Consider the following 27949-nt stretch of genomic DNA (forward strand, 5'->3'; position numbering starts at 1 on the left):
ATTAGTGTATTGCTTTTCTGGAGATGACTTTGACTATGTGCTTAACATTTTGTTGGAGTCAAACACAGTTTTGTGTAAACAATAGCAATATTAAAACTAGCAGCATGCAAGCTCATCACCATCAACAACCTGTGCAGCCAGTGGAAGAAAATATAAAATGTAGGGAAAAAAATCTTGTAAACTCTGATATTTTTGGTACAAACACACACAGATGTTACATTTATTTTGTTCTGAAATATAAATATCATATGATGTTGCTCTCAAAGGAAAACATCTTTCCGTGTTCCCATCTCTCCCAGAACTTGGTAAATAAATACTGATCCATGGCTTTTGGGACTTTGTGTGGATCAATGCTTGCAAAGTCCTCCTGAGGAATGGTATCGATGTACCTGTAATGCGAACAAACCCTCATCACTAAAAGCTTCTGTTATCACAGGTCTGATAATTACTAATATGGGGGTCACCACATAACACCAAGGAGCTGCCTATACTAAACATTACTCTGTGTAGTGATTCTGTGACACACAAGCTTGTTTAGGGCACAAATCACGCAAAATCAGTAACATACACAGCTATTATTTACCATCTGTGCCAGGAACATACAGATCAGTGATATTAAAGGGACATTCCAGCCAAAATTGAAATCGACATGGGTGCATTTCAGTTTTAAAAATAAGTATTTTTGTAATAAACATATATTAGCAAAAATGTGTCTAATAAAAGCTATAGCTGCTTCAAAAGTGTATTTAAGTATTCATTGTGCACCTGCATTTTAAATACAGCACTTACGCAGAGAACCCAAGGTGTTTTTTACCATCTGGTAATGACTCAATTTGTTAATTGCTGACACGATAAAAGCCCCACTGGTGCTCTGAGCAGCTGCGGTATTTAAAATGCTGGTGCACTGAGAATATCTAGCTATGCTTCACATGCACATGCAGAGAAAAATACTGACACTAAAGCATAACTTTTACTAGTGGCATTTTAACCAATACATTTAGATGTCAAATATGTTTCTATACAAAGATGAAATTCATCCATGTGTCTCTAAATTTTGATTTGATTGTCCCTTTAATCCCTTAGTTACCAAAAACATATCCACAATGATGATTAACTCCATATGACAGTAACATTACACAAAGCAATAAATGAACCCCTTTCTGCCATCCATACATTTCTGTAGATGGTGGTACTAATCTACTGGTCACTTCACTCTTCTTTCTTTGGAGCATGAATAGTATGGATGGCAATGCAAAGTATGTTAAAAAAAACATCTGCTTTTGCCTTTTTTAACATTAAATAAGCCGCATGTTCATGTCCAGTGTACACACACACAAGTGCTGATTGGTATACTTCATGCGCTGTCCTTAATCCTTATATTGCCCGTAACCTTTAAGGGACAGTCTACTCCAAATTGTTATTGTTTAAAAAGATAGATAATCCCTTAATTACCCATTCTCCAGTTTTACATAACCAACACAGTAATATTAATATATGTTTTACCTCTGTGATTACCTTATAACTAAGCCTTTGCAGACTGCCCCCTTATCTCAGTTCTTTTGACAGACTTGCATTTAAGCCAATCAGTGCTGACTCACAAATAACTCCACAGTTATTGGCACATCTGAACTAGCGCTGTCTAGCTGTGAAAATTTTGATGATAAAAGGTAAATTGGAAAGTTGTTTTAAATTTTTAAATTTATCTGAATCATGAAAGTTTACTTTTTAACCAGACTGTCCCTTTAACACTATCTCGAACCCTAATCCTATCCTTAATCCTAGTATTGAACCTAATTTAACCCGAACCCTAACCCATCCTTAATTCTTGCATTGACCCTAACCAGAGCCCTAACCCTATCTTTAATCCTAGTAATGACCTTAACCTTAAAGGGACATTCCGTTCAAAATTGAAATGCACATAGATTTATTACATCTTTGAATAGAAACATATCTGCAATATAAATGTATTTGCAAAAATGCTTCTAGTAAAGGTTATCACTGTGAGCTTGCTCTTTTAGGCTTGCTGTATTGATTCTCTGTTAAAGTAACATTGTCTGTTTAAGTATAATAGTTAGCTAACCAAGGTAGTTAGGCAAACAAGGTTTTGGGGTAACCAAGGGGAAATATATTTATTTTATACTTTTAAGTTAAACCTTTTATTAAGAATGTGTGAGAATCTCATTCAGTGTACAGCTTGCCACATGTTTGCATCACTGGAGCAGCCGCTTCTGGGATTATATGTTTGTGGCAAGTGCGAGCATATTGTCTCTTTAGAAACTCGTATTGGGGATCTGGAGGAACGAATTGCAACACTACATGAAATTCAGACACAGGGAAATGGATAGGACTGAGCTGGTTGTTAATGGTTCCAGCAGTGGGAATGGGGAGGATTCAGATGAGGAGACTCCAGGATGTTGCTGGGTCACAGTTAGAGGGCGAAGTAAGCGAAAGAGACAGGCCAGTTCTGAGCTGGTACACCCCAATAGATTTGCAAGATTAAGTGAAGATGTTGGGGATATCAGTTCAGGGGTGGCAGTGTCAGAGAGGGCCGTGTTGCCTAGTATAGTGAACAGTCCTTTAGCTTTGGAAGAGAGCATACTATGGTGGGCAGTCCTTCAGTCATGGAAGAGGGGCATACAAGTCAGGGCCAGAGGCAGATGTTGGTGGTAGGAGACTCTATTATAAGGAAGGTTGATAGGGTAATTTGTCATCCAGACCCTTTACATAGAACAGTTTGCTGTCTTCCAGGGGCTCGTGTTAGGCATATTGTGGAGCGTATTGATAGATTGTTAGAGGGATGCGGGTCTGATCCTGCAGTCATGGTGCATATTGGTACTAATGAAGAAATCAGTGGGAGATGGAGAGTCCTAAAAAATGACTTCAGGGAGTTAGGTAGCAAGCTTAAAGCAAGGACCTCCAAAGTAATATTTTCTGAGATATTACCAGTGCCGTGTGTTAACTCAGTAAGGCAGAAGGAGCTAAGGTCTGTTAATTCATGGCTAAAAACATGGTGTAAAAATAAGGGGTTTGACTTTTTAGAACACTGGGCTGATTTTTCACTAGGGTACAAATTGTACAGTAAGGATGGATTGCACCTGAATGACATGGGTGCAGGTGTGTTGGGGGAAAGGATGGTAGCACGTTTAGAGAACCTTTTAAACTAGGCAAAGGGGGGGAGGGTCAATTAGAACAAAATAGAACAGAGAGATCAGTGTCTGAATATGTCACTCCCTTAATATCTCAAGGAAGGGATGACTTAAGAAATGTCACATTAGAAAGTATAGAGGAAAGTACACCAAGTAGCAGCAGAAAGCACATGAAAATTAAATGTATGACAACAAATGCAAGAAGCATGACAGGTAAAATGGGGGAGCTGACGCTCTTAGTTGCAGAAGAGGACTATGATGTTATCAGTATAACTGAAACTTGGTGGGATGATTCACATGACTGGGCAGTTAACTTAGAGGGGTATACATTATTTAGGAGGGACAGGAATAATAAAAGGGGTGGAGGAATCTGCATGTATATTAAACCTGACCTTAAACCTACAATAAGGGAAGATATTTATGATACAAGTGACAATGTAGAGACCCTGTGGGTTGAAATAAAGAGTGGGGGGAAAAATCCTAATAAAATATTACTAGGAACATGCTACAAGCCTCCCAACATTAGTGACCCGGAGGAAACTCAACTACTTATCCAAATAGGTAAGGCTGCTAATAACAGTGCTGTAATTATGGGAGATTTTAACTACCCTGATATAAACTGGGCCAATGAAACTAGTAATTCAGCTAAGGGGGATAGATTTTTAAATGTTCTCAGGGATAACTTCTTGTCACAATTAATAGAGGAGCCAACTAGGAGTAAAGCTATATTGGATTTAGTGCTATCAAACAATACAGATATAATATCAAACATAGAAGTTAAAGAACATTTGGGTAACAGTGATCATAACATGGTCACATTTGAAATCTCTTTTCATATGCAGTGTTTTAAAGGCTTAACTAAGACTTTTAATTTCAAGAAAGCAAAATTCAACGATTTAAGGAAATCATTAAATAATATAAATTGGGACAATGTATTTTCTAATAAAAATACAGAGGATAAATGGATAATATTTAAAAATTTGTTAAATAAATATACATATCAATACATACCATATGGTTATAAAAATAAAAATAAAAAAACTAAGCCATTATGGCTAAATAAAAATGTGTTAAAAGAAATTAGGAAAAAACGTAGGGCATTTAAATTATTAAAAGAAAATAGTACAGACTCAGCATACAATATTTATAAGGAATGTAACAAAGCATGCAAAAAAGCAATCAAATTAGCCAAAATTGAAAATGAAAAATTAATTGCCAAGGATTCTAAGTCTAACCCTAAAAGGTTCTTTAAGTACATAAATAGCAAAAAATCTAAGAAGGATAATATAGGTACATTAAAATGTGTGGAGGGTAGCATGATAAATAATGACAGGGAGAAGGCTGAGGTACTAAACCAGTTTTTTTCTTCAGTATACACAAGAGAGGTACCATTGAATGACACTTTGGAACAGAATAGAACATGCCAGTCCATACCACTAACTGGGTTTTGTTTAGAGGATATCAGGAAAAAAACTAAAAAATATTAAGGTAAATAAAACTCCAGGCCCAGATGGAATACACCCAAGGGTGTTAAGTGAACTTAGCACTGTTATAGACAAACCTTTACTCTTAATTTTTCAAGACTCATTATCCTCAGGCATGGTACCCCAGGATTGGCGTAAAGCTGATGTGGTGCCACTCTTCAAAAAGGGAAGCAGGGATGATCCAGGAAGCTATAGACCAGTTAGTCTGACATCAATAGTGGGGAAGATATTTGAAGGGATTATAAGGGATTATATTGATGAGCATATTCGTGTAAACAAGATTATGAGTTCTAATCAGCATGGCTTTAGGAGAAATAGATCATGTCAAACTAATCTAATTAGATTCTACGAGGAAGTAAGTAAAAATATAGATAAAGGGGAATCAGTTGATGTGATATACTTAGATTTTGCAAAGGCATTTGATACAGTGCCACATGAGAGATTAATGCACAAAATTAAGGGACTGGGAATAGCTGGAAATGTTAGCTCATGGATAAATAACTGGATAAAAGATAGGGAGCAACGAGTAGCAGTAAATGGATCATACTCAGATTGGACAAAGGTAATCAGTGGCGTCCCCCAGGGATCAGTACTGGGCCCTGTTCTTTTTAATATTTTTATAAATGACTTGGAGCAAGGATTAAATAGCGACATCTCTATTTTTGCAGATGATACTAAGTTAAGTAAGGTCATTAGGTCAGAGCAGGATGAACTCTCTTTGCAAAGGGATTTGCTAAAATTAGAACTATGGGCAAGTGAATGGAAAATGAGATTTAATACGGAAAAATGTAAGGTTCTACATTTTGGAAGTAAAAATAAGCAGGCTATGTATTTTTTAAATGGGACAAGACTTAGCCAAACACAGGAGGAAAGGGATTTGGGAGTAGTAATAGATAACAAGCTAAAGATGAGTGCACAATGCAGGGCAGTGGCTTCAAAGGCTAATAAGATACTAGCATGTATTAAAAGAGGCATTGATTCAAGGGAGGAAAGCATAATTCTGTCATTATATAAAGCCCTGGTAAGACCTCACCTTGAGTTTGGAGTGCAGTTCTGGGGACCGATTGCTAAAAAAGATATTGCAGAACTAGAAAAAGTTCAGAGAAGGGCCACAAAGCTAATAAGGGGATTGGAGAAATTAACCTATGAGGAGAGGCTAGCCAAACTGGGTCTGTTCTCTTTAGAAAAAAGGCGCTTGAGAGGTGACATGATTACTTTATATAAATATATTCAAGGCCCATATACAGAGATGGCAGAAGCTCTTTTTATTCCAAGAAAATTGGTTCTGACAAGAGGTCATAATTTAAGGTTGGAGGAAAGGAGATTTAATCTCCTGCAATGGAAACGTTTTTTCACTGTAAGAGCAATAAAATTGTGGAACTCATTACCAAAGGAGGTAGTGAATGCCAATACCATAGATACATTTAAAAATAGTCTGGATAAATTTCTGTATATAAACAAAATTCATGGATATGATTGCTAGTATTAAATGGGTCAAATTTTAATGGGGTTATTTAAGCTTAACTGGAGCTTTTTGTAAGTATTTTAGATTTGTATAAGTTGAACTCGATGGACTTCAGTCTTTTTTCAACCTTATCTACTATGTTACTATGTTACTATGTTACTATGTTTTAGTGTTAACATGTTTCTCTGCATGTGCATGTGAAGCATAGCTAGATATTCTCAGTGCACCAGCATTTTAAATACTGCAGCTGCTCAGAGTGCCTTGTATCATGTCAGAAGTTAACAAATTGAGTCATTACCAAATGGTACAAACACCTTAGATCTCTGTATTTAAAATGCTGGTGCACAGTGCATACTTAAATACACTTGAGACAGCTATAGCTTTTATTAAAAGCATTTTTTGGTAATACATGTATATTACAAAAATGCTTCTATTCAAAACTAAAATAAATCCACATGGATTACAATTTTGGCTGGAATATCCGTTTAACACAAACCAAATTCATTTTCATCATTATTTGTAAATGTAATTTGAAAAGTTTAGCGGAAAACATAATCTTTGATTATAGACAGCCAAAGCCCCTAAACTAAACCTATACACCTGTTAACAATACAGTTGTTAGGTACGAGGGGTATATTTAGTATTTATGTTGAGTGTTGTGTTTACTGATTTAGCTCTTTATTGCACTATTGCCTGTGCGTTTTCCGAGGAACGCTGTTAAAGTATATAACTGAAACCTACGTGTTGGAGTCAGCGCTGCCACAAGAAACCATACTCGGAATACAGTGATCGGAGAAACTGAAGCTAAAAGCGACTCAAAAGAGAAGTTGAGTTATTGCTATCTATTTGTTGCATTGTACATATTTTTTCTTTGGCATCTCCAATTTTATGTCTGCAGTCTCCACCTGAATTCTCTCCCTCTCAGGCGCATATTATGACCTAGGCCAACAAGGTCCATGCCTAGGGCGGCAGATTTGGGAGGGGCGGCAGATTTGGGAGGGCGGCAGATTTGGGAGGGCGGCAAGCACCATTTACCTAAGGCTTGCTTGATTATCCCAGGCACGCTTGCACAGCGCACATTGGAAGGACTGAAGAGACGCATATTCAAAGTAAGTGTCCCCCACTGACACCAATGCTTTTTATTGTCTCTCAAGAAACAAATTAGTGGCTGCACAAAGCTTTTATTCAAGTACAGCGGTAAAGTATAATATAAGCCATAGAACAGGACGCAGTGAAACACGGTACATATTTGATTAAACAGTACCGTGTTTTGCTGCGCCTTATTCTACGGCTTATATTATACTGTACTGTACTTGAATAAACGCTTCATTTTAACTTTATATAGTTTCTTGTTCCCTTTGCTGGAGGCGGGACCGGGAGCCACTCATTTTTTTCTTATGGCACTGTGGCTTCAAGCTTGATTACAGTACACTGACTGATCTGTGAGAACAGATCCATTTCTCGTGCTGTGCCGATTGGCATGGTGATGTTGCATAAACTACAGTACCAGTCCAGTTAGCAGAGAATGCTGAGGGGAAGGGAACGTTAAGCAGTACTGCAGCAAGATGGGACCCTGGTAAATGCTAGATCCATACTAGCTAAGCTCCTGAGTGGCAAGTCTGCTTTTACAAGCCGGATGTCAACTATCCAGACAAGTTACTCTCCTGATTAGCTGTGGCCGGTGGGGCATATTTAAATACATAGCCCATACAGTACCTGCTGCTATCTAAACAAACATATGTGGTTTATTTGTATACTGCACAGTCAATTTATTGCTATAAATCAGTACATATGGACTTTCTGCCTTACAAGGGATTTTGTGCACTAAAAAGAGGCTTACAGCATATATATATATATATATATATATACAAAAACAAGAAAGAATGTAGACCCTATTTGTCCAGCACTGGACAAATAGGGTCTACATTCTTTCTTGTTTTTGTATATTAATTCAATACCCTTATCCGTGCACTATACTGGGAAGTGTGTTCCTATACAGGACACACAATATTTTATCTCAGTATATAGAACTGTGAAATTTATTAAACTAGGGGTGCTGATACAATATATATAATATATATATATATATATATATATATATATATATATATATATATATATATATATGTGTGTGTGTGTGTGTGTGCACAAAATCCCTTGTAAGGCAGAAAGTCCATATGTACTGATTTACAGCAAAAAATTTACTGTGCAGTATACAAACAAACCACAGATATATTATATAGCCTTCCTTCATTTAAAAAAAAAAATTACAGGGATATTGCATTTAACTAATGTTGCAGACACTTTTTTTTCTTTTTTTGTTATCTCTTAATTAGTAATTAAAAATATGCTGTGTCCCTGCACTGGTTGTTTTATTTATCTCTCCCTCCCTCCCTTCCTTCTCTCTCTCTCTCCCTCCCTTCCTTCTCTCTCTCCCTCCCTTCTTCCATAAACCTAAATACGCCACTGCTCCCTCTCCATTGCAACCATTATCTCCAATTGTCTTACAGCAGCCAGTAGTTAGAAGAACGTCCCTCAGTACCCATCTTGTGACCTGCATATTAACACAACCACTGTCAGTACTACTAGCAGTTCCACTAATAGACAATAAAGTGTTCATGTTAGGGCAGAAACAGATAGTGGTGCCACAGCTAAAACTGCCAAGTGCAAGCAGAGGTGGCCGCCGTGTCGTGTTACTCAAAAGTGTGGACGCTTTTCTAAGTGCAGATTATGTGAGAAACAAGTTAGCCACGGGCGATCATCTCACCAACTCCAAGATAAACCAACATCTACACATACACCACAAGGCTGTGTTATTTGGGGAAGAAAGTGGGGCCAGCTGCAGCAGTGCAACAAGATCTGTAGCAGAACCAGTAGCGCCACTTACGACATCAGCACTGTCAGCAGTAGGCAGAGCAGAGAACACAGGGACGGTGTGTCAGGGTTTTTTCCCCTGCTTTGTTTGCCATGTGCTGCTGGCAGCCATTTTACTCACCTCTCTTGCTGAATCTGGTGCAGGGTGTGTGATGCTGCTCATTTCCTGCACGCCCTCTTATGGTCAGACTGGTGTACATCATCCGTGTGAGACAGGTTGCAGTCTCAGAATTGTGTCATCACTTATTATTTAAAGGGCCTCTGTTCAGTATGCTTTGCCCTTGCGTTGTCTCAGACCTGTTTGTGAGTTCCAGATCCTGTGTATTACTTGGCTGTCTGACGTCCCTCCTGGTTCCTGCTCTCTGGCTTGTTCCTGACTCTGCTGTTCTCCTTGTTCCTGATTCTGGCTCGTCTGACTATTCGCTTTGGCTCCTGACTTGGCTCGTCTGACTATTCGCTTTGGCTCCTGATTTGGCTCGTCTGACTACCAGTTCTGGCTTTGACTCCTGGCTTGTTATTTGACTTGTAGACATTTTATTATTTTTTGTTATTAATAAAGGTGTGGTTATTTTTGCACTTCTCGTCTCAGTCTGATTCCTGGCACCCTGACACAGTGACAGTAAGCAGAGGCAGGTTGGGGTACCTTTAACATCATACAGACATGGTCTGCTCACCCTATAACATTTTGGGTATTTGTATGCATGCCCTTCGCCCTGTTCACAAAGGAGAATACGGACTGTCGACTCCAAACGCTGGAGCTCCCAGAGACGTGCTGGCATAAGAAGAGTCGTGCTGTTTCACTTTAAGCAGTTAGCTGGGCGACTGTTGAGAGCCCAGAAGGCTTGTGTAGCACTATTCCAGTGCTTTGAATCTAGTAAGTACGGGAATTTGGAGTGGGGAATTATTAGACCCATTTGACCCTGCACTATTGTGGCGCCTTCTTTCTTTGTCTTATGCTTGAAGGGGAGCCTTTAAAGCAGCTGACGGAGACCCTTGCTCCCCAATACTAACTTACTTTGCACATCTCTTTCCGGAGCAATGTAGTCCCCTCACTCTACTTTTCCCGTGTTGCTGCGGTAACGAAGTTGGTGAAAGCTGCTGGACAGGTGGTGCACTTTACCACCGATGCATAGAATGCACCTAGTTGCCATATAGCATTCCTCTTCCTGACCGCACACTGGTGCCTACCCAGGCTATCTGATGAGAATGTGACTAGGGGAGGTGCAGCAATGGGCAGCTCTGATCATGTCAGGAGTGTTTATATAGGGTCGGTAGATTAGGGGAAACTATTATTCCTCCTCCATGCTGAGCACAACACTGAAAATAAATTGCAGGCTCTTAGGAGGATTGTGGTAAATTCTTAAATGAATATTCAGACAAAACAAACACCATTCATGGATGAAATTTGAACTAAATACATTTTGGCGAAATGTAGTCACAATATCACAAAGTGACCTGGCATTAAGATCGATCACCATGACAACAGTGACATAAAGTGATGCAGTCAGTGCAGATATCTCAGTATAGTTAACATAACACTTGTGAGACTGAAGGTGTAAACGACAGAGCAGTGAAACGCAGTAGGATACAGTTAGCTTCCTACCTTATCCCTTGCCGGCCTCCTCGCGTCTTACCTGATGCAGCTATCCAGCTCCCCTCTAAGATTATCTTCAAACTGCAGGAGGTCTTGCTGCAGATTCCTGTACAACAGAGGGAAATACTGCGTGAGACCCTCAAATTATGCAAAACAGCTCAATAACAGTCAGCTTTTGAATTAAAGGGACATAAAACCCAACATTTTTCTTTCATGATTCAGACAGAACATACAATTTTAAACAACTTTCTAATGTACTTCTGTTAGTAAAATGTTCTTTGTTTTTTGGTATCCTTTGTTGAAAAGCAGGGATGTAAGTTCAGGAGTTTTGCAACAATGTTATACATTAGTAAGAGCACTAGATGGCAGCAGTTTTATAACAATGTTATACATTAGTAAGAGCACTAGATGGCAGCAGTTTTATAACAATGTTATACATTAGCAAGAGCACTAGATGGCAGCAGTTTTATAACAATGTTATACATTAGCAAGAGCACTAGATGGAAGCAGCTTTATAATAATGTTATACATTAGCAAGAGCACTAGATGTCAGCAGTTTTATAACAATGTTATACATTAGTAAGAGCACTAGATGGCAGCAGTTTTATAACAATGTTATACATTAGCAAGAGCACTAGATGGCAGCAGTTTTATAACAATGTTATACATTAGTAAGAGCACTAGATGGCAGCAGTTTTATAACAATGTTATACATTAGCAAGAGCACTAGATGGCAGCAGTTTTATAACAATGTTATACATTAGCAAGAGCACTAGATGGCAGCAGTTTTATAACAATGTTATACATTAGCAAGAGCACTAGATGGCAGCAGTTTTATAACAATGTTATACATTAGCAAGAGCACTAGATGGCAGCAGTTTTACAACAATGTTATACATTAGCAAGAGCACTAGATGGCAGCAGTTTTATAACAATGTTATACAATAGCAAGAGCACTAGATGGCAGCAGTTTTATAACAATGTTATACATTAGCAAGAGCACTAGATGGCAGCAGTTTTATAACAATGTTATATATTAGCAAGAGCACTAGATGGCAGCAGTTTTATAACAATGTTATACATTAGCAAGATCACTAGATGGCAGCAGTTTTACAACAATGTTATACATTAGCAAGAGCACTAGATGGCAGCACTATTTACTGACATGTAGTGCTTCAGATGTGTGCATGCTACCTATCTAGATATCTCTTCAACAAAGAATAACAAAAGAACAAATCAAATTAGATAATTGAAGTAAAGTGTAAACTTTTTTTAAATTGTATTCTCTATCAGAATCATAAAAGAAACATTTTGGGTTTCATGTCCCTTAAACTTCTCCAGACCTCCCAACTGAATCTGTTTGCGGACAGTCCCTAATTCTGAGCTCTGTCCCTCTGAGGCAGCTAAACATCTCTAGTTACAGAATGTCATTTAGCCCCGCCCCTGGACCACTTCAGCTACACCCATGAACCACCCAGACACACCCACAATCCTGCCCAGCTAACCACCCATAACCCCTTCCAATATGGCTCAGCCTCCCTCTACCTCGCTAATACCCAGCTACAAATGTTGAGAAGTACGCTTCTCTTTTGTGTTTGTAAGCCATATTTATGTATAGGTAAATATTGTTCTTGTGCTCAAGTTTAATAAAGTTCATACCATTTGCTTTTCAATTAATATATATATATACTAATTTAAAGTTATATAGGTTATATTTATTAACATTGTTTGATTACAGGTGCAAGCAGCAGGGTGCCTAGTTTACATACACAGTGGAAGATTTGGAGAGTCGTCTGTCTGAGGCAGTAGTTGAGACAAGAACAGATCCTATCTCTGCTGTCATTAAGGTGACATTGTACTAATAATCTGTCTATCATGTGTATGAAAGCAGCAGTTAAACATCTGAAACTAACCCAAAGAGGCCCATTTATCAAGCTCTGAATGGAGCTTGTGAGCCTGCCGACTCGCCATAAACAACAGTTATGAAGTAGTGGTCTGAGCAGGCGGACAGACATCCCCACAATTCAACCTGATTGAGTACGATCGGGTTGATTGACACCCCCTACTGGCGGACGAGCTGCTGGTGCAGTGCTGAATATGTAGAGCGTATTGCTCTCCGCATTCAGCGAGGTCTGTCGGACCTGATCCGCACTGTCGGATCAGGTCCGACAGACCTTTAATAAATAGGTCTCAAAGTGTAACTTATAGCTCAAGTAGGTATCTATTGTTCCCTCGCTCACAGGTACAGCTCCCAAAGAACTGATTCATTCAGTTGGTTCATTTTTTTCAAAAGACAAAGTAAAGAGAAATATTTTGTCCTATAAAAGTAGCTGAATCTGGTAATCTAGAGCAGACCTTGTTATACTTTTGTTCACCTGAAACCCCTTTTTGCATTGGAAATGTATTTTTTGTGACGCCCCCTACATTATAATATAGTGCAAAATAATCCAACTGTCAGACAGACAGACATTATTTGTTTTTTTTATACATCAATAGACCACACAAGTGAGGGGATTATTAGTGAAATTAAGTACATTCAAATGTTGTAGCAATTGCTAATCACTAATGGTTTAATCCTGTCTAACTCCATTTATCTTCCATGACGGCTTCTCCCCGCGTGTGATAAGGTAAAAATTGTGTCTATCTCACATTGATGGAAAAAAAGTTACCCACTAATACATACAGACACTCTCATACACTCACTCATAAATACACACACACTTATACACTAACTCATAAACACATACACTCATACAATCACTCAAACACACACACACACAATCATACATTCATTCATAAACACACACACACTTACTCATACACTGACTCATAAGCACACACACTCACTCTTACATTCAATCATAAAAACTCACTCATAAACACACACACTTACTCATGCACTCACTCAAACACACACACTTATTCATAAACATACACACTCACTCATAAACACACACCCACTCATACACTCACTCAAACACACACACACACTCATACATTCACTCATAAACACACACTTACTCATACACTGACTCATAAGCACACACACTCACTCATACACTCACTCATAAACACACACTCACTCATAAACACATACTCACTCATGCACTCACTCATAAACACACACTTACTCATACACTCACTCATAAACACACACACTTATTCATAAACACACCCACTCATAACCTCACTCAAACACACACTCACTCATACATTCACTCATAAACACACACACTTACTCATACACTGACTCAGCACACAAACTCACTCATACACTTAATAATAAACACAGACACACACACACTTTTTCATACACTTACTCATAAACATACACGCATACTCACTCATACACTCATACACTCACTCATAAACACACACTCACTCATAAACACACACACACTCATACACTCACTCAAACACACTCACTCATACACTCATTTATAAACACACACACTTATTCATAAACACACACACTCACTCATAAACACACACACACCCATACACTCACTTAAACACACACACTTACTCATATATTCACTCATAAACACACACACTTACTCATACACTGACTCATAAGCACACAACCTCACTTATAAACACACACACTTACTCATATATTCACTCATAAACACACACACTCATTTATACACTCACTCATAAACACACACACACTTATTCATAAACACACCCACTCACTCATAAACTCACCCAAATACACACACACTCACTCATACATTCACTTATAAACACACACTTACTCATACACTGACTCATAAGCACACACACTCACTCATACACTCAATCATAAACACACACACTCATACACTCAAACACACACACTCACTCATACACTCACTCATAAACACACACACTCATTTATACACACACTCATACACACACACTCACTCAAAAATACACACACACACTCATACACTCACTTAAACAGACACACACACTCATACATTCACTCATAAACACACACACTTACTCATACACTAATTCATAAGCTCATACACTCACTCATAAACACACACTTACTCATACACTCACAAAAATGCATACACACTCACTCATGCACTCACTCATCTAGAGGTTAACAGATTTAAGAATGTGTGAGTAATGCAAAGATAAATTAGCAAATTAGAAGCAGAGGAAGTGCTAATCTGTGTTATAATTCCTGTCATGTTCTGTCACTGGTTGGATATTACTAGTACTCACATAATACTACTATGAAGATAATGGATTCTGCTCTCCACCTCAGCCCGTCTATGTTGCAGTTTCCTCGTAAAGCTTCCACTGGCGGCATCCTTCAGACCCTCTCTGGTATACCCATTCTCAGGTAGCTTGTCCAATGAGACACTAAGCAGCAAACGATGCTCTGGTGACAGTTCCATGTCACTGGGGTCCCTGAGCACAGAGTTGTCCAGGAGCTGTACAGAGGTGCTCTTCTCGATTGCTGTAGTGTACCGGTTATCACGAGTCAGAGGGTTTCCCTGTGAAAGAAGATCTTAGCATATATCATCTGAACAATTCTGCTGTACACCTAACATTTAATTTCTCATGTATCCTCGGTATCTGCCAGCCTCTGACATCATTATATCAGCTAAAATGTATATATTAAAAGTCTTATGGCTAGATTACAAAAGGATATTATATAATATTAGCACTATTGTGCGTTAACATTCCTTAAATCAATATTAGACGTGTGCAGCTGCAAATAATTCATTTTGGACTACTTATTCGTAACAAATATTCCGAAAATTTAGTTTTCAGAATATTCATTAGCTGCACAATTCGGTATTCGTTTAGTTTAAAACAAAATAAAAACTGAATGTTCAGTAACATTTACAGTCGTTTTCTGGTGAAAAATCTCACCTGTCAGCTTATTCTATACATACAAATAGACATACTGTTTATACATACAAATATACACACATACATACATATAATCATATATATATATGCAAATATCACATACAAATATACACACATACATACATATAATCATATATATATATGCAAATATCACATACAAATATACAAACATACATACATATACACATACATACATATAATCATATATACAAACAAATATACACACATACATACATATAATCATATATATATATATGCAAATATCAAATACATACAAATATAACATACAAATATATACATATACACATACATACATATACACATAGCTAAATCTAATCTACAAAATTACCAGTACCTGAAAACCTAGTATACTCACTGCTATTGCAAACAAAGGGGTTAATTGCATTGGGGGGTTTGGGGTGCATGGCTGTTTAGGGGACATGATTGAGATTTGAGAATGAGTTTAAGGGTTTTGTTTGGGTGATTAAGGGGTTAATTGTTTTTAAGGAGCTATTGCACTGGGGGTCTCAAGTTTAATGGCTCTGTTTTAGTGCACTGCATAGGATTTAGACTTCATTCTTTTACCTAGTGATTTAGCACATATTCTCCAAATGTTAATAGTGGGGGATAAGCCAACCAGAAGCTACACTTTCCTGCAGAATATGTAGGTCTGCTCTTATTTTGACTCTCATACATGCTTTGTAAATGCGTGCCCCCTCGTAAAAAAAATGCCCCCCCATTTAATTAGTTCTGGAGCCGACCCTGTCTCCACCTCTATTGTTACCTCCTCACATTCCCATCTAAAGGACTTTTTCAGACTGGCCCCTATTTTGTGGAATTCTCTGTCTCACTCCGCAAGAATCTCCCCTAGTTTTGAAAGTTTTGAGCGCTTTGTAAAGACTCTACTGTTCAAAGATACAAAATAACATACCGCGGAGGACCGGCAAAACCTCAGCGACCTACTCAGGCTCCTGGAACTGAGCGTCAGACCAGAAGTTAGGCCCCGGTCCAGCGCATCTTCAAAGGAGTGTCGATTAATCAGGATTTAAGGGATCAGGTTGCTTTTTGGGCATGTGGTTTAGGGGTCCCTACCCTCTGGGAGAGATGGGGGGCACTTTTTTTGTGGTACACTGGTACTCTGGGAAAATGGACACTATAGGAAGGAAAACCAATGCGGGAGATTGCTTTCAGGGCCAGATTCTCTGGCACTGGGTGAGGATCAATGTGTGTGTATAAATACTGTGCTGTTTTCCCTATAGATGCAGTTCTGTTTTACCTAACATCAAGGGGTAGATTTACCAAGCAGTGGATGCTGCTTATTCCGTGCGAACCTTCCGGCTCGCCGGAAACATAAGTTGAGAAGCAGCAGTCATAAGACCGCTGCTCCTTAACTCGTCCGCCACCTCTGAGGTGGCGGACTGCAATCATCCCGATCAGATACGATCGGGAAGATTGACACCCCCTGCTAGCAGCCAATTGTCTGCGAATGTGCAGGGGCAGCATTGCACAAGCATTTCATCAGAAATGCTTGTGCAATGTTAAATGCCAACTGCGTATGTGGACATGATTCGCTGCAGAGAATCATGTCCGCCCGGCATTTGATAAACCGGACGCCAAGTCTCAACTGATGCTTGGGGAAGCTCTAATCACTTTGGGGAAGCTAGAATCACTTTTGGGAGGTTGCAGTAACTGAAGAAGTTTTGCTAGCAGAGATACTCAGTACAAGTACCGGAGCTCTGTTACACATACAACATACACTGACCTTTTCAAACCTCAGTTCCTCTCATCCTTTGTTATCCCCTTGAACCCCTTAGCATGTAAGCCTACGAGCCCAGCTTTTTGCAGATCGCCTTCATAAGAGCTGATTTACAGCAGTGCAACTCTCGGCAGGGCCCTCTTGCCACTAGATCCCTATAAATGTTACCTACATATAATGCCTTTGTTTATAGCGCTGCAGAATCTGTTGGAGCTCTATAAATAACTGATAATAATAACTATAACTTAAACTTTACTTCCATGTAACTTTCATGTGTCTTGTTACTCAAACTATCAAGCGATAATTGTTTACTTCGGGTCTCCAAAAAGAGCAATACTCTTTAGCTGCAATTTGTATTGCGCGCAACACTTAACTCATCACTTGCAATATGAGCGCTAATAGCAATCCCTGCATTCTCCATTAAAAGTAGAAAGCACTCTGAAAAAATGTGAGAGGCTTTGAGATTCTCTGGTTACCCTTGTAATACCAGCAGTGGCGTAGCGTGGGGGGGGCCACAGGGGCGGTTGCCCCGGGCGCAAAATTCTGGGGGGGGCAAAATGCTTGGCTCCCAGCCTCCCCAGTCCCCACCATCTCAAGACAGTAGACAGTCACAGTCCCACTCCCAGCGGCGCTACAGGGAGGCTAAAAAATCTGACAGGCGCCTGCGCCCAGCCGTTCTGTCTCTCAAGTGAACTGTCTACTACTCTGAAGTCAAGACGTGCTGTGTAAGGATTTAATTATCATAATTTTATGAGTGTAATCCTATCCGACCGTTACCTGCTGCTAGACTAGTGTTTATGCCACTAGTTAGCACGGTCCACTCCCACTCCCAGCGCACATGTCAGGAGGGAGGAAGAAGTCAGAGCAGCAGAGCCAGAGTGGAGTCAGACTGACTAGTACGCCGCGCCCGTAATGATAAGGTAAGTAGTGTCAACAGAAATTACCAAACTCATCACCGGGTCCGTATCAGAACCAGACCACCAGTGCCACTGCCAGCCAGAATTATAATTAAATTATTATAGCCCCTGTTTTTGCCTGGGCCCTGGGGAATAGGGATTGGAAATGGCAACGCACGCAAAATGCAGCTTAGCCTCTACCGTTACCCAGGTGACGTCGCAGGGCCAGCCAGCCAAGTTCCAAAGGACCCAGAGTCACTCTGAGCCAGCCAGCCAAATTCCAACTTCCAAAGGACCCAGAGTCTGAGCCAGCCAGCATGCCAGAGTGTGAGAGTGATCTATGCTGCTTTAAAGTGAAAGCTGGTTATTTTATTTCAAATTCATTTTTAACCTGGGTAAAATAAAACATACAAGATGTAAATGATCTACATCTTGTATGTTTTACCCAGGTTAAAAATGAATTTAAAAAAAATAACTGGCTTTCACTTTAAAGCAGCATAGATCACTCTCACACTCTGGCATGCTGGCTCAGATGTATTTTAAAAAGGAAATCCCATGTTTAAATATTAAACCATAAAAAATTTAATTGTTAAGTTATATAATGTACTTACTTAATGTATATAATAAAGTAATGGCTGCCTGCCTGCAACCATATTGAATCCTAATTTTTAAGGATGAATGTAGAGTTTAGAATTCTATAAATATATATATATATATATATATATATATATATATATATATAGTATATATTTTTGTTGTTAAAATAAAGCTTTGTTTGTTTTAAAACAAAAACCTGTCTCCTAAGTTGTTGAGCTGTCTCCTATATTCAAAGCAAATTTGCCAATCCCTACTGTACTGGTGGAAGAGACTCAGTCAGTGCTAATGGATTAGGGGGGCGCAATTCTTGCCTTGCCCTGGGCGCTGAGAAGCCACGCTACGCCACTGAATACCAGTTATTCTTAGCACAGGACTGAGCATGTATTAGTAAAATTGTTAGAAACCATGGAACTTAGGGTTCACCAGACAGTGATGTTAAAACCCTGTTTCCAGGTACAGTTTTGCAGATACGCCCAGTGGAAATGCTGACATTGTAAAGTAAATTGGTTAAGTATTTTTGGAATTCTGAAGTGTTGAAATAAATATACTTTTTCCTATCTCTTAAGCAGGAGAGTTGAGAGAGGAAAGAGAAAGGTTGGTAACACGCATGCACACACACACTAACACGCATGTACACACACACTAACACGCATGCACACACACACTAACACGCATGCACACACACACTAACACACATGCACACACATACTAACACGCATGCACACACACACTAACACGCATGCACACACACTAACACGCATGCACACACACACTAACACGCATGCACACACACACTAACACGCATGCACACACACACTAACACGCATACACACACACTAACACGCATGCACACACACACTAACACACATGCACACACACACTAACACGCATGCACACACACACTAACACGCATGCACACACACACTAACACGCATGCACACACACACTAACACGCATGCACACACACACACTATCACGCATGCACACACACACACACTAACACGCATACACACACTAACACGCATGCACACACACTAACACGCATGCAAACACACACACTAACACGCATGCACACACACACACTAACACGCATGCACACACACACTAACACGCATGCACACACACACTAACACGCATGCACACACACACACTAACACGCATGCACACACACACTAACGCATGCACACACACTAACATGCATGCACACGCATACTAACACGCATGCACACACACACTAACACACATGCACACACACACTAACACGCATGCACACACACACTAACATGCATGCACACACACACACTAACACGCATGCACACACACACTAACATGCATACACACACTAACACACATGCACACACACACTAACACACATGCACACACACACACTAACACGCATGCACACACACACACACACTAACACTCATGCACACACACACTAACACGCATGCACACACACACACACTAACACGCATGCACACACACTAACACGCATGCACATACACACACTAACACGCATGCACACACACACACTAACACGCATGCACACACACACTAACATGCATACACACTAACACACAGCATATATGCACACAAACACACTGACACACATTCACACAATGGGTAGCTTTTTCAGGACAATGGGTAGCTTAGGTTTTTGTTAGAGTTAGGTTTTTTATTTTGAGGAGTTGGTTGGGTGGTGGGTTTTACTGTTGGCGGGTCTTTGTAATTTTTTTTAGGGATAAAAGCTGATTTCTTTAGGGCAATGGGGTACAAAAGGCCCTTTTAAGGGCTATTGGTAGTTTATTGTAGGCTAGGGTTTTTTTTATTTTGGGGGCCTTTTTTATTTTTATATGGCTATTAGATTAGATGTAATTGTTTTATTTTTGGATAATTTCGTTTGTTATTTTTCGTAATTTTGTATTTTTTTATTTTTTGTAATTTATTATTTTTAATTATTTGCAACTGTAAATTTAACTTTTTTTAGTAGTGTTAGGTTTTTTTTAATGAGTAATTTAATTTATTTAATTCATAGTTATTTTAATTTTAGTATAATAGTAATGTTAGTTTAATTTATAGTTTTTTTTTAATTTCCCAGGTAAGTTTTTATTTATTTTAAGATAGGGATCTTGTAATTTTAATTTAAAGTTAGGGGGTTATTAGGTTTAGGGGTTAATAGTTTAATTTAGTTTTTTGCGATGTGGGGGGCTGGCGGTTTAGGGGTTAATAGGTTTATTTAGTGGCAGTGATGTGGGAGGCCAGGGGGTTAATAACTTTATTTAGTGGCGGCGATGTCGGGGAGTGGAGGAATAGGGGTTAATATCTTTATTATAGTGTGGGCGTTCTTGGGGTGCGGGGTTCTAGGGGTTAATAACTTTATTATAGTGGTGACGATGTCGGGGAGCGGCGGAATAGGGGTTAATAAATTTTATTTGTGGCGGTGATGTCGGGAGCAGCAGATTAGGGGTTCATAGGTTTAAAATAGTGTTTGCGATGCGGGAGGGACTCGGTCTAGGGGTTAATAGGTAGTTTATGGGTGTTAGTGTACTTTGTAACAGTTTAGTTATGAGTTTCGTGTAACAATTTTGTTGCATAAAACTACTGGTCTCAGATTGCAGAACGGATCGTGTCGGTATAGACGGTAACGCAAGCTTTTTAGCCTCACCGTAAAACTTGTAACGACAGCGCTATGGAAATACCACGCAAAAACACAATTTTTTTTAATTCTGGACTGACGTTGCGTTACAGGCTAAAATGCTTATACCGACAAGACTCGTAATGGCTGCTTTGCTGTTTTAACGCTGAAATTGCCATTTTTTCAGCGTTAAAACACGAACACAAAACTTGTAATCTAGGTGAATGTTTGCTCTAAATTTTTTGAGCAGCGTGTGCAAAAAAAATGTGGTATTTGCTATTTTTGACCAAATTACTAAAATTTGTGCACACATTTTAAGAAGTACAAAATTAGTTTAGTGCCTACCTCGCATTAAGCAAAATACGCAAACTCAAACACAGAGACATATACACAGATATATACACATACATACATATATACACACACACACGTTCACTCATACATACACATACTCACTTATACACACACAAACTTGCTTATACACACTGAAACTTATACATTACATACACATACTCACTTATACAAGGAAACTTATACATACACAAACTAGCCTATACACACACACACTGATACATACACACTCACTCATACATAAACACGCATACATGTACACACACACTCACTCACGCATAAAAAAGTCATTTACACACACACACTTATGCATACACACTCACTCATACATACAAACAGATATATACACACGCATACATATACACACACACTAACTTATACATACACAAACTCGCTTTTGCACACACTCACTTATACATACACAAACTCGCTTATACACACTCACACATACATACACACTCACACATACATACACACACAAATATATACACACACACATATATATATACATACACACAGACACAGATATATACATACACACTCACTCATACATACACACACACACTTATACATACACACTCACTCATACATAAACACGCATACATATACATACACAAACTCGCTTTTGCACACACTCACTTATACATACACAAACTCGCATATACACACACCCACTTATACATACACACTCACTCATACATAAACACGCATACATTTAATAGTGATATATGTGATGGAGATCCCTGTGTTATCATTTGTTCCTGGTCTCAATCTGTCTAGATGGACCTCAAATTCAAATACATGTTTCCCGTTTGGAGACAGGCCTGTATAAAGAGACCTTTGATGTTGTTCTATAATGTTGTACGTTTTAAAATTAATAAAAAAGATTTAAAACAAAAAAAAAAACACGCATACATATACACACACACACTTACTTATACATACACAAACTCACTTATACATACACAAACTCACTTATACACACTCACACATACATACACACTCACACATACATACACACACAGAAATATACACACGCATATATATATACATACACACAGACACAGATATATACTGTACATAAACACTCACTCATACATACACACACAGACACAGATATATACACACACATACATACACACAGACACAGATATATACACACACATTCATACACACAGACACATACATACACACACACATACAGATACACAGAGATATACACACACACACAGATATACACACACACAGACACAGATACACACACACACAGATATATACAGAAACACATACATACACACAGATATATACACACACACAGACACAGATACACACACACACACACAGAAACAGATACAGATACACACACATACACAGATATATACACACACATACACATATATATACACACACATATACATACACACAGACAGACAGATATATATATATATATATATATATATATATATATATATATATATATACAGATATATACATACAGATGTACACAGACACAGATATACACACATACACAGATATACACACACACACACACTGACACAGATACACACACAGACACACACATACACACACACACAGACAGACAGAAAGACACAGATACACAGACACACACATGCGCATAACCAACACACACAAATATACACACACACACAGACACAGATATATACACAGACACAGATATACACACACAGACTCAGATATACACACATACATACACACACACACAGATATACACAGACACAGATATACACACACAGACACAGATATACACACATACACACACACACAGATATACACAGACACAGATATACACACACACATACATACAGATATACACACACAGATATACACACATACATACACACACACAGACACAGATATACATAAACAAACACAGATACACACACACACACAGATACACACACACACACACAGGCACAGATATACACACACACAGATATAAACACACACACACAGACACAGATATACACAAATACATACACACACTCACAGCCCGTTTGTCAGATAACATGAATACAAATCATTTTATCTACATTAATTTTCCTTTATGAACAAAGTAGTGTGAAGAGTTGAAGACATTTAGCCAAACAAAACGTACATTAAAAGAACATGCTGATTGTCAAGGTTACCAATGACCTACTTACAGCAAAATCCAAAGGCCACTTTTCTCTGCTTATCCTCCTTGATCTGTCTGCAGCCCTTGACGCTGTTGACCACGCTCTTTCGCTCTAAACCCTCCAATTTTTCAGCATCTGCAACACAACTCTCTTGTGGTTCTCTTCCTATCTATCTAACTGTGCCTTTAGTGTAGCCTTCTCCGGAGCATCCTCTGCCCCGCTACCACTTTCTTTTGGGGTACCTCAATGCTCTGTGTTCAGTCCCCTTCTCTTTTCAATCTATACGTCATCATTAGGTTCCTTAATAAAGTCCCTCTGGTTTTAATATCATTTGTATGCCGATGACACCCAAATCTACCTCTCTGCACCAGACCTACCTCATTCCTTACCCGTGTCGCTAACTGTCTTTCTCATATCTCATCTTGGAAGTCCTCTCACTACCTTAAGCTAAATCTTTCCAAAACTGAACTCCTTATTTTTCCCCCTTCTTCTAAAATCTCCACCCCCCAATTTTTTATAACTGTTGATAATTCCATCATTTCCCCTACCCAGCATGCCCAATGTCTTGGGGTCACACTTGACTCAGACCTTTCCTTCACTCCTCACATTCAGTCCTTGGCTAAAGCCTGCCGCTTCCACCTTAAAAACATCTCTAAAATTAGACATTTCCTTCCACAAGACACAACTAAGATTTTAATCCACTCTCTCAACCTTTCCCGTCTTGACTACTGCAACTCCGTCCTCTCTGGTCTACCTAGCTGCAACCTAGCTCCTTTACAATCCATAATGAATGCCTCTGCCAGGCTTATCTTCCTTACAAGTCGCTTTTCATCTGCTGCACCTTTCTGCCAATCCCTTCACTGGCTTCCTCTTGCCTCCAGGATTAAACACAAAATCCTCATGCTGACATATAAAGCCCTCAACTGCACTGCTCCCCCCTACATTTCAGAACTTGTCTCCAGATACTCTCCCTCCCGTCCCCTTCGCTCTGCTCACAATCTCCTACTCTCCTCCTCTCTTGTTACTTCCTCACATTCCCGTTTACAGGACTTCTCCAGACTGGCCCCCATCTTATGGAACTCCCTGCCTCGCTCCACAAGACTCTCCCCTAGTTTTAACAGCTTTAAGCTCTCCCTAAAGACTCTACTATTCAGTGATGCATACAACCAACACTAAACTTTCCTAACTCCATCGCTTTCTCCTTGAACCCCTTAGAATGTAAGCCTATGAGCCCAGCTGATTGTAGATCGCCTTCATAAGAGCCAACTACAAAAGTGCAACTCTCGGCAGGGCCCTCTACCCATTTGATCCCTATAAATGTTACCCTGTATACCAACTATGTTTATAGTGCTGCGGAATCTGTTGGTGCTCTACAAATACCTGATAATAATAATAATAATGCCGATGTCAGCAACATCCTCCTATAGCTCTATAACTAATTGCTTCACTGATGTTGTTTGGTCAGTAATTGCAATATAGCCTATTACTGTACCAGGTACCAGGATCCCCTCCTCCTCACCTGTCTCCCTGTGCACAGTACATTATCACATCATGTGGGGACCCCAAAATATTTTTAAGGGACCCCCAGGGGATCTCAAGCTCCAGTTTAAGAAACACAGTGCTAAATGACTTTAGACTGCATTACTTTAAGTGCAATGGCTATAGTCCCTGGGAGTTTACCTACGTAGCACTACACTCACTTGGGATATTTGTAATTGATTACAATCCTTTAGAAATATTAATGCTTTTTAACAGAAAATCATTATTAAAGTCTATAGGGAGTTTTTCCGGAAAAAAATAATTGAATATGTTTTTCTAGAGGATTCTGGTTGGCTCCTTTACCTGGAGAAGGTGGTGAAGATATAGACGTGCAGTAGAGTGTTAATCTTCCCAGTTTATACAAAGTACATGATTGGAGGCGTTCCTGGAGGAACTGTAGCGCAAATGCAACGATCCTTACCTTCAGTTTCAGACGTGTGAGGCGACGGAGACCATGAAGAACCTGCACCGTCTCTTGGAGATGCACAATATGGTTATTGGATGCATCAAGCACATTAAGGGTCAGGGAGGAAGACAAAGGCAGAAGGCTGGAGATCCGATTGTTCTGAATATACAGTTCATATAGCCGGGGGAGAATCTGAATCCCATCCAGAGAGTCCAACTGCAGAATAAAGATGTGCAACAAACAGTGGTTAATTGTTCTCGTTTGTTAAAAGTCAAGTTATTTTAAACAACCTTCCAATTCGCATCTTTTATCAAATTGACTTTGTCCTCTTTGTATCCTTTGTTGAAAAGCATACCTAGGTAGGCTCAGGAGCTGGGAGCTAGCTACTGATTGGTGGTTGCACATGTATGCCTTTTGTTATTGGCTTACTGATGTGTTCAGCTAGCTCCCATTAGTGTATAGCTGTTCTTTCAATAAAGAATACCAAGAAAATGAAGCAAAATTGATCATAGAAATAAATTGGAAAGTTTAAAAATGAATGCTCTATATGAATATTTTTGTGTAGAAATCAGTGTAACAACCAAATTTGAAAACTTTCTAAATGCATTAACCCTTTGTTTGCTTCAATTTGCGTTTTTCAATTGCCAAACTGCCTACACCATTTTCCTTATTTGAAGAATTCAGTCCAGTCTTTTACAAAGCCTAAATTGTTTTGTATTGTCTGATCTTATCCCCTTTGCAAATCATTTTATTGAAATTATATTGCAAAGGTTTTTTTTTCTTTCACTACACATAATTAAGCATTTTATTTTACAATATATACAAGTTTCATATATATGGAACACTAAAGTCAAAATTACACTTACATGCTTCAAATAAAGCAAACAAACAACTTCCTAATTCACTCCCATTATCAAAATGTGCACAATATTTTATTTGCACAGTTTCTGAAGCCCCAGCTCCTACTGAGCATGTGCAAGACTCACATTTTATATATGTATCACTTTTGTGATTGGTGGATGGCTGTCACATGATGCAAGTGCTATTGCATTGTCTTTTTATAATACATTTGTTGATTATTCAATTCTACCGTACGTAATGGTCCTTTTCTTTGATGACAGAATGTACAGCAAAAAAAATACAGCTTACTTATATTACCACATTTACTTTGTTATCTATGTATCATTTGTTGAAGGTAGGCTCAGGAGTGTGCACATCTTTAGTTTTGCATCAATATTGTTAAATTATAAATTGTGCACTTTCCTGAGCCTACCCAGGTATGCTCTTTTACAAAATATATCAAGACAACATAGTAAATGTAATAACAGACATACATTGGAAGGTGTATTTATCCTTTCACCAGACAAGAAGGTGACCCTCTGAGATGCAGCCCCTAGGCAGCTGCTTATACTATAGTCAGACCTCACCTTTCTTAATCCCTGATGTAGGGTTGCCCCCCAGCCAGTATTTTACCTACATGGGCCTGGATTACAAGCGCACTAAAATTAGCTCTCCCAGGTCATCTTAAGATCTGCTGAGGTTATGAAAAAAATATGGCTTACTTACATAATGCTGACAATAGGAATGGGGCACACAGTTAAAGGGACATGAGACCCAAAATGTTTCTTTTATGATTCAGAGAGAGTATACAATTTTAAACAACTTTACAATTAACTTCTATTATAAATATGCTTTGTTCTTTTGGTATCCTTTGTTAAAGGAGCAACAATGCAATACTGGGAGCTAACTGAACACGTCAGGTAATCCAATGACAAGAGGCATATATGTGCAGCTACCAATCAGCAACTAGCTCCCAGAAGTGCTTTGACCCACCTGAGCGTACCTTAGTATTCGTTTCAACAAATGATAGCAAGAGAACAAAGCAAATTAGATCATACAAGAACATTGGAAAGTTGTTCAAAATGACATGTTCTATCTCAAACATGAAAGAAAAATTTTACGTTTCCTATCCCTTTAACGTGTTAAAAAGGAGATCTATTTCAGTTCTGTATGCACATTATGCTGTTGTTGGCTGTAACTTCTCAGCCTTTACGCCTGCAGACTGACTAACAACATGCTGACACTCCAACATTCCTTCACATATTCAGCACTGCTGCACCCACCCAACCAGTGCAGGCTGTACTCTGTACAGTGAGTGGAACTTGAGCTTGGGCG

At 39.0% G+C, this 27949-nt stretch overlaps 1 long non-coding RNA gene across 1 annotated transcript; it reads left to right on the forward strand.

The window, feature by feature from the left end:
• The first annotated feature begins 304 nt into the window (after positions 1-304).
• LOC128664959 (uncharacterized) lies at positions 305-26020 on the forward strand. The gene is made up of 3 exons (XR_008402949.1): positions 305-436; positions 12302-12410; positions 25649-26020. It is a non-coding gene; the product is annotated as an uncharacterized LOC128664959 (long non-coding RNA).
• Positions 26021-27949: the final 1929 nt, after the last annotated feature.

This window comes from Bombina bombina, chromosome 6, assembly GCF_027579735.1.
Source record: "Bombina bombina isolate aBomBom1 chromosome 6, aBomBom1.pri, whole genome shotgun sequence".
Taxonomy (NCBI): Eukaryota; Metazoa; Chordata; class Amphibia; order Anura; family Bombinatoridae; genus Bombina; species Bombina bombina.